Source organism: Trachypithecus francoisi, unplaced genomic scaffold (genome assembly GCF_009764315.1).
Source record: "Trachypithecus francoisi isolate TF-2019V2 unplaced genomic scaffold, Tfra_2.0 Lachesis_group5, whole genome shotgun sequence".
NCBI classification, from domain to species: Eukaryota; Metazoa; Chordata; class Mammalia; order Primates; family Cercopithecidae; genus Trachypithecus; species Trachypithecus francoisi.
Genome location: NW_022681470.1, coordinates 21,344,965 through 21,354,844, shown reverse-complemented (window position 1 = coordinate 21,354,844; position 9,880 = coordinate 21,344,965). Strand labels below are relative to the sequence as shown.

At 34.3% G+C, this 9,880-nt stretch overlaps 1 non-coding gene across 1 annotated transcript; it reads right to left on the bottom strand.

Annotated features, from left to right (window-relative positions):
* Positions 1–8,824: 8,824 nt before the first annotated feature.
* Positions 8,825–8,942, bottom strand: LOC117076926. Its single transcript, XR_004434540.1, has one exon. It is a non-coding gene; the product is annotated as a U5 spliceosomal RNA (small nuclear RNA).
* Between the last annotated feature and the right edge of the window lie 938 nt (positions 8,943–9,880).

Sequence of the window (9,880 nt, the reverse complement as noted above, 5' to 3'; positions counted from 1 at the left end):
AAACACACATCATGAATGAGATTTGTCATCTGTGGTTGTAAACCTAAAGATTGTCAGAAAATATGTAACAGTAACATTTGGGATGCTCCAAATTGCAATCAAATCTCCCAGGAATCATTTAAGGGAGGCAGGGCTGAATGTAATTACAGTTGGTAAGGGAAGGCCTAATCCATTTTGTTGTAGTCAATCTGGAAAAACAAAAGGCAGCAACTAGACTTAAAGCATAAACACAGAATTCCAGAGCCAGAAATTGGCAACATTTGCCTGGGATTGTGTAAAGGAGAAAAACACGCCATGAAAGACATCAATTTTCTCTTCACTGGAAAGGAGTTCTCTGCTGTGGCATAGGAATGTTTCATTAGGCCTATGGCTAGCTCTAGACGTTACATTCGGCAACTCTTTTTTCTAAAACAAAAGGAACTATATAAATGTTATCTCTACCTGTGAAAACCATTGTTTTAAAAAGGTTGATTTGATACAGACTTTCCCATTACAGTAGTAAAAAACAATTATAAAATAAGCCTGTTTTATAATAGATACACCTGAAATTATATTGCCAGTAATTCTGTTCTTTGGAACATTGTAAAAATACTTGTGGTTTATACTTCTGTACATACAAATTACATATTTCATAGAGAATATGTAAAAAATATTGTATCTTTTTATAATAATTATCTTTTAATTCAACAAGGCTTTATGAATACTTACCATGTGCCTCTCTGCAAAGCAGTAGAGACAAAGTACTGATCTTAAGAAGCTTAATAGAAATATGTGTTCAAATGGTTGCAGAAAAGGTACCATAAAAGAAGGCAGGGATGTGCTACAAGTATGAAGCCTGACACACACACACACACACACACACACATACACACACTACCCAGGGCATGAATCTCATGAGACATCAGCAGACACTGATCATTTCAGCAGATGACTGATAGCCAAACAACGTAAACTCTAACAGGAATTCAAGAGGAAAAGGTTCTTTCCTCATTCAATTATTCATCCATTTCCTCATTTATTCATTTATTCAACAAATGTTTTTGACGGCCTACAGTATGTGAGATACCGTGCTAATTTCACTGTTTCTACTGGGTGGTGGACATGCAATTAGTCACACTATCAAGAGGAAGAGAACAATTTTTAAAGGTCTGTTGTCCTCAACCTTCTTTTTGGTCAGTCTGAATTTCTCTCTCATCTTGGTTTTCCTCCCATGAAGATGTTCAGTGAGATGTCTTGAAAGCATCTCACGCCCCAATCAAAAGCAGAGGTGAAGCCTTGTTAACTGTTGCTAGCCTGGCCTAAACTCTCAGGGAGGACTGTTTGTTTGTTTGTTTGTTGTTGTTATTCTAGCTCATTTTCTGCTTCCATTATTTCAGTGTCAAGATAAATAAGGTAAGCAATGCAAAGGGCTGGACTAAGAGCAGCCATTTGCTCAGGCTCTAGAAAAAGCCTTCAGCTAAAGGAACAAAGAAAATAGCAGAGCATAGTGAAGACTAGGAAAGGCTACCCCTACAAATGGCATTTAAGTTAAAACTTGTCCAAAGGAAGAACAGAAGAAACTTGGGTAAAGAGTGGGGAAGAGGAAAGGGTATACTGAACAAAAGGATGTTTGAGAAGGGAAAATATGGCACAACTAAAAAACTGAAGGGAAGTTTAGTATGGAAGAAACTCAGGGTAGGGTGCAGAAGCAGGAGGAAGATTTTAAGGAGGGAAGTGTCATCTAATTTTACTTTGCAAAGATCAGATTGGACACAAATAGCTGAAAAAAGGTAAGACAATTTTCTAGGGAGAAATAACAGCTACCTAGCTTAGAGTTGTTGCAGTAGAGATGGAAAGATGTGGACTTATTGAAGAGCTACCTCAGAAAATCTACAGAAATTTATATTGTGAATTGTTTTCTTTAAATTTCTCATAAGGCAGAACCAGAATAGGTGTTGGACAAGGAAGGATAATCATTTGTCTTCGTGTTGTAAGTTAGGCATTCCTAAAGAAATTCTATCCCCGAATATGATACTTGTAATCTGCAGACCGATGCCTGAAACACTATCATTAATGATTTATTTCTTTTGATAATTGCTATATATTATCTGTTGTCAATTAGACATCTTCATCATGCCCTTCTAAGTTTTACGTGCATTGCAGAAAGAACTAGAAGTTATAGGTCCCAGAATCCTTTCCCTTCGTAGTTCTAGGTAAGATTCTTTTTTCCAATAAGAATAACTCACATGTCGTTTAGAAGGTGGAAAAGGAGAAGCCATTATTCTCAGGACACAATTGTGCCAGATGCCAGGGCAAAGGTGAGATTCACAGTGGCTTTTCAGTGAGCTCTTAAGGATCATTCTCATCACTGCTGCAGGCTGACAGTGCAAACTTCTTAGCAGTTTCCTGGCAAGTTTTAAGAGTCACCCACATTGATGCTTGAGTCTAATATCATCAGTGCTGGCTTCCCTGACCTTTGCTCCTATAGCTTTTCCAAAGATCACACAAACCCATAATTCTGATATTAAATTTTTTATATCCCAGGTACATTAAAATGGCTTCTGTTTTTCTGATGGAAGTCTGATTGAAATAGGTTTCTCTACTAGAAACATCCCCAAGGGAACAGAACATTTAAAGTGGGAATCTCCAATTAGTTATTTGATCTGATTAGCTTTCAGTCATGATTGTCCATGTCATGCAACAACAAAACAGTTGCTTAAATTATCACCTTCCCCTACCTAAAGTCAAGTGTCTACAGAAGGTGAGGCTTGAAATCACCAAGTTCTTGTACTAATAGAACTTTATGGTGCATAAAGAGTAGTGTGGATGTGATGACTGGTTCTTCCTGAACTGCAGAATTTGGAGAAAGAAAATCACAAGCTTAAAACCTTATTTATTTATTTATTTATTATTTATTTATTTATTTATTTATATCAGTTTTACTGAGGTATAGTTGACAAATAATTGTATATATTTAAATAAATGTTTAAGATGGTAAAATTTTGTAAGTATATTTTATCTCCATAAAAACGTTTTAACAAATGTATCGAAGACGTACAACATGATGTTTTTACATACATATACATTGTGAAATGATTGCCACAATCAGACTAATTAACATTTCTCTCTCCTCACATAGTACTTTTTTATTTTTGTGATGAGAATACTTCTTCCTTTCCCAATTGGATGCCTTTTCTTTTCTTTTCTTACCTATTTAAGATTTACTGTCCTAGGAAATTTTAATTTTATAATACAGTATTATTAACTATAATCTCCATGCTGTACATTAGATTTCTAGAACTTAGTAATTCTGCATACCTGAAACCTTGTTCCCTTTGACCAATATCTCCCCATTTTCCCTACTCCCAGTCCCTGGCAACCACCATATTATTCTTTGCTTCTGTGATTTGACATTTTTAGATTCCATACAGAAGTATGATCACGTAGTATTTGTCTTTGTGCTTGGGTTATTTTGTTTAGCATAATATCCTTCAGGTTCATCCATGTGATCACAACTGACAGATTTTCTTCTTTGTTAAAGCTGAATAGTTTTCTGCTATATATAAATGTGTGTGTATATGTGTGTGTGTATGTGTGTGTGTGTGTATTTGCTACATTTTCTTTAATCATTCGTCCATTGATAAATATTCAGGTTGATTCTACATTTTGAGTATTGTGAATAATGCTACAATGAACAAGATTGTGCTGCTATTTCTTGAAGGTACTGATTTTATTTCCTTTGAATATATACCCAGAAGTAGGATTGGTGGATCATAGGGTAGTTTTATTTTTAGTTTTTTGAGGAACCTCTGTACTGTTTTTCAAAATGGCTGCACCAATTTATTATACATTCCCACCAACAGTGAATAAGAGTTTCCCTTTCTCCATGTCCTGGCCAACACTTAGTTCTTGCTTTTTTGATAATAGCCATTCTAACAGATGTGAGGTGTTATCTCATTGCACTTTTGATTTGCATTTCCCTGTTGAGTAGTGATATGGAACACTTTTTCATATATCCATAAATGACCATTTATATGTCTTCTTTTGAGAAATGTCTATCAGGTCCTTTGCTCATTCTTTAATTAGGTTATTTGTCTTTTTGCTATTGAGTTGTTTGAGTTCCTAATATATTTTGGATATTAACTCTTTATCAAATGTATGGTTTGAAAATATCATTTTCCCCTTCCATAGGTTGTCTTTTTAATCTGTTTTTTTCTTTCCTGTGAAGAAGCTTCTAAATTTGATGCAATCATATTTATATAATTTTGCTTTTGTCTCCTGTGCTTTTAGGGTTATATATTTTTAAAAAAATCATTTCCCAGGTTAATATCAATAAACTTTTCTTCTATGTTTTATTCAAGGAATATTATAGTTTCATGTCTTACATTGAAATCTTTAATGTATTTTGAGTTTATTTTTTGTACATGATGTGAGATGTGTTTACTTTCATTCTTCTGTATGTGTATATCTAGTTTTCCCAACATTTATTGAAGAGACTGTCCTTTCTGTATTGTGTAATCTTGGTGCCTTTTTTTGGAAGGTCAATTGACTGTAAATATGTGGATTTACTTCTGGGCTCTCTATTCTGTTCCATTGGTGTATATGTCTATTTTTATGTCAGAAGCATAGTGTTTTGATTAATATAACTTTGTACTATATTTTGAAATTAGGTAGTGTGATGCCTCCAGCTGTGTTCTTTTTATTCAAGATTGCCTTGGCTATAACAGTTTTTTTTGTGGTTTCATATGAATTTTAAGATTACTGGCCGGGCGCGGTGGCTCAAGCCTGTAATCCCAGCACTTTGGGAGGCCGAGACGGGCGGATCACAAGGTCAGGAGATCAAGACCATCCTGGCGAACACAGTGAAACCCCGTCTCTACTAAAAATACAAAAAACTAGCCGGGCGAGTGGCGGGCGCCTGTAGTCCCAGTTACTTGGGAGGCTGAGGCAGGAGAATGGCGGGAACCCGGGAGGCGGAGCTTGCAGTGAGCTGAGATCTGGCCACTGCACTCCAGCCTGGGCGACAGAGCAAGACTCCGCCTCAAAAAAAAAAAAAAAAAAAAAAAAAAAAAAAAAAGATTACTATTTTTTCTATTTCTGTAAAAAATGCCATTTTAAACTTTAATAGGGGTTGCATTAAATCACTTTGGGTATTATGAACATTTTAATAGTATTAATGGTTCCTGTCTATAAATATGGGCACTCTTTTCATTTATTTGTGTCTTCATTATTTTCTTTTGTCAATGTCTTAAAGCTTTCATCTTATTAGTCAAATTTATACCTAAATATTTTACTCTTTTTGATGCTATTGTAAATGGATTATTTTCTTAATTTCTTTTCTGGGACAGTTCATTGTAAGTATATAGAAATGCTACTGGTTTTTGCATGTTGACTTTGTATCCTGCACCTTTACTGAATTTGTTTATAAGTTCTAACTATTTTTTTGGTGGGGTCTTTAGGGTTTTATATTTATAAAATCTGGTCATCTGTGCACAGAGATAATTTTACTTCTTTCCCAGTGGATGTCTTTTCTTTTTTTTCCCTTCCCTTCCCTTCCCCTTCCCCTTCCCCTTCCCTTTCCCCTTCCCCTTCCCCTTCCCCTTTCCCTTCCCTTTCCCTTCCCTTCCCTTCTTTTTCTTCTTTTGTTTTCTTTCTTTTCTGTTTTCTCCTGATTGTTCTAGCTAGGACTTCCAGTACTATATTGAATAAAAGTGGTCAGAATATATATCCTTGTCTTGTTTCTGATCTTAAAGAGAAAATATTTAGCTTTTCACCATTGAGTATGATGTTGGCTATGGGCTTGTCACATGTAGTTTATGGTCTCGTCTCATATAGTTTTTATTATGTCAAAGTGCTTTCCTGGTATACTTAATTTCTTAAGAGTTCTTATTGTGGAAGGATGTTGAATTTTGTCAAATGCTTTTTCTGCATCTATTGAAATGATCATATCATTTTTATTCTTCCTTCTGTTAGTATGGTGTTTCATATTTATAGATTTGTGTATGTTCAACTATCCTTACATCTCAGGAATAAATCCTACTCAATCATGGTGTATGAACCTTTAAATGTGCTGGTAATTTCAGTTTGGTAGTATTTTGTTGACCATTTTTGTATCTATGTTCATCAAAGTTATTGGCCTGTAATTTTCTTTTATTATAGTGTCCTTTGGTATCAGGGAAATGCTGGGTTTGTAAAATGAGAAGAATTCCTTTGCTTTAATTTTTTGGAAGAGTTTGACAAAAATTGGCATTAGTTGTTCTTTAAACGCTTGGTAGAATTCATTAGTGACACACTCAGTTTCTCATTTTTTGTGTGTGGGGGTGGGGAGGTTTTACACTACTGATTCAATATTCTCACTCGTTATTGATCTATTTAGATTATATATTTCCTCATGATTCAGTCTTGGTAGGTTTTATGTTTCAAGGAATCTATCCATTTCTCTAGGTTATCCAATTTGGTGGTGTATAATTGCTCATAGTAGTCTCTTGTATCCTTTGTATTTATGTGGCGTCAGTTGTAATGTCTTCTCTTTCATTTATAATTTTATTTATTTGAGTCTTACCTCTTTTTTTTAATCTTGCTAAGCATTTGTCATTTTTGCTTACTTTTTCAAGAAAACAATTCTTAGTTTCATTTCTATTTTCTTATTTATTTCTGTGTGATCTTCATTCTTCCCTTTTTTTCCTAATAACTCTAGGCTTAGTTTGTTCTTTTTCATTCTGTGAAATGTAATTTTAGGTTTTCTCATTTGAGAGCTTTCCTTTTCCTTATTGTAGGCACTATTTCTGTAAACTTTCCTCTTTAAACTGCTTTTACTGCATCCCCTAAAGTTTATGGTGTCTTTCCAATTTTATTTGTCCCAAAATATTTTTTGATTGCCTTCTTGATTTCCTTGTTGAATTATTGGTCATTTATGAGTGTGTTGTTTAATTTCCACATACTCAAAGATTTGTGAATGTTCCAATTTTTCTCCCATCACTGAATTTTAGTTCACATTATTGTGGTCAGAAAACATACTCGATATGATTTTCATTTTTAAAAATTTGTTCAGACAGGTTTTGTGGCCTAACACAAGGTCTGCAAAAAAATGTGTAGTCTACTGTTGTTTAAAGGAATACTCTGTATATGTCTGTTAGGTCAATGTTGTCTATAGTTTTATTCAAATCCTCTGTTTTCTTATTGACTTTTTTCTCTGGATGATTTATCTGATATTGACAGAGGGTACTGAAGTTCCCTACTCTTACTATATTGCTATCTACTTTCCCCTTACATTCTGCTAATATTTGCTTAATATATTTAGGTGCTACAATATTGGGTGCACGCATATTTACAACTGTTATATCCTCTTGATAAAGTGACTCTTTTATCATTATATAATGACCTCCTTTGTATCAAGTGAATGTTTTGGACTTAAAGTCTATTTTATCTAAGTATAGTCACACGCTTGCTCTCTTTTAGTTACTATTTGAATGAGATGTCTTTTCCCATTCCTTCACTTTCAGCTTGTGTGTACTCTTAAAGCTAAAGTGTTTCTTGTAGGCAACATACATAGTTGAATACTGCTTTCTCATCTGTTCAGCCAGTCTATGCCTTTTGATTGGAGAAATAATCCATTTACATTTAAAGTAATTATTGATGGATAAGGACTTACTACTGCTGTCTTGTTAATTGTTTTCTGACAGCCATTCCTCTGTTTCTTTCTTTCTTTATTGGCCTCTTTTCGTGATTTAACTTTTTATTTTTGTAATTGTATGCTTTGATTCCTTTTTCTTTGAGTGTGTTTTCTACAGGTTTTCTTTTTGTAGTTGCTGTGGGGTTTACAGAAAATATTTTATAGTTATAGTCTATTTTATGCTGATAACTTCAATTACATTTAAAAACTCTACACTTAATCCCAGCACTTTGGGAGGCAGAGACGGGCGGATCACGAGGTCAGGAGATCGAGACCATCCTGGCGAACACGGTGAAACCCCGTCTCTACTAAAAAATACAAAAAACAACTAGGCGGGTGAGTTGGCGGGCGCCTGTAGTCCCAGCTACTTGGGAGGCTGAGGCAGGAGAATGGCGTGAACCCAGAAGGCAGAGCTTGCAGTGAGCTGAGATCCAGGCACTGCACTCCAACCTGGGCGACAGAGTGAGACTCTGTCTCAAAAAGAAAAAAAAAAAACAAAAAAAACCTCTACTTTATTTTTCTTTTCCCCATGTTTCATGTCACTGATGTCATAATTTACATCTTTTTATATTTTGTATCCATTAACAAATTATTATAGCTATACTTCTTCTTAACACTTTTGTCATTTAATTTAATTAAAAATAATTTACACATGTCCAATACAGAATGAGAACATTCTTGATGTGATTATATTCTTAACTTTACAATGAGTTTTATTTTATTTATTTATGTCTAACTTTTAGGTTTAGTGGGTACATGTGCAGTTTTGTTACATGAATAAGTTGCATGTCATGGGGATTTTGTGCACAGATAATTTTCTTTGCAATCTTGCCAGCATCTGTTGCTTTTTGACTTTTTAGTGATAGCCATTCTGACTGGTGTGAGAAGCTATGTAATTGTGGTTTTGATTTGCATTTCTCTAATTATTACTGATGTTGAGCATATTTTATATGTCTTGTTGGCTGTGCTTATGTCTTCTTTTGAGAAGTGTGTGTTTGTGTTCATGTCCTTTGCTCACTTTTTATTGGGGTTGTTTGTTGATTTGTTTAAGTTACTTACAGATTCTAGATATTAGACCCTTATCAGATGCACAGTTTGCAAATATTTTCCCCATTCTTTATGTTGTTTGTTTACTCTGTTAATAGTTTTTTTTTTTTTTTTTTAAATTTACTTGGCCCTGCTCAAAGCAGGACTTCAAGAAATTTGCTTACTAACTCACATCTGTTCCTCTTTGTGGAAATCTTTAATAAAAGGCAAAAGATTTATTTGTTCTGAAGAGAAACCATAATGATAGTTTCCTCACTTGTCAGTTTTTGTTTTTGTTGCAATCACTTTTGGTGTATTTGTTATGAAATCTTTGCCAGTTCTTATGTCCAGAATGGTATTTCCTATGTTTTCTTCAAGGGTTTTTATAGTTTTAGGTTTTACATTTGAGTCTTTAATCCATCTTGAGTTGTTTTTTGTACATAGTGAAATAAAGGGGTCCAATTTTAATCTTCTGCATATGTTATTCCAGGATCATGTATTGAATAGGGAATCCTTTCCTCATTGCTTGTTTTTGTCGACTTTGTTGATGATCAGATGATTGTAGTTGTGAAGCTTTATTTCAGGGCTCTCTGATCTATTCCATTGGTCTATGTGTCTGTTTTTGTACCAGTACCATGATGCTTTGGTTACTATAGCCTTGTAGTATAGTTTGAAGCTGGGTAGTGTCATGCCTCTGGCTTTTTTCCCCCTAAAGATTGTTTTGAGTATTTGAACTCTTTTTAGGTTCTGTATATATTTTAGAGTAGTTTTTTCTAATGCTGTGAAAAATAGCATTGGTTAGTGTTATAGGAATAGCATTGGATCTATAAGTTGCTTTGGGCATTATGACCATATTAACAATATTGATTCTTTTATCCATGAGCATAGAATGTTTTTCCATTTGTTTGTGTTATCTCTGATTTCTTTCAGCAGTGTTTTGTAATTCTTGTTGTAAAGATCTTTTGTTGTAAAGATCTTTCGTCTCCCTGGTTAGCTGTGTTTCTAGGTAGTTTTTTTTCCTTTTGTGGCTAATATGAATAGAGTTGTGTTCTTTATTTTGCTCTAAGCTTGAACATTATTGGTATGTAGAAATGCTACTGATTTTTGTACATTGATTTTATATCCCACAAGTTTGTTGAAGTTGTTTATCAGATCTAGAAGCTTTTGGACAGACACCATGGGGTTTCCTAAGTATAGAATCAT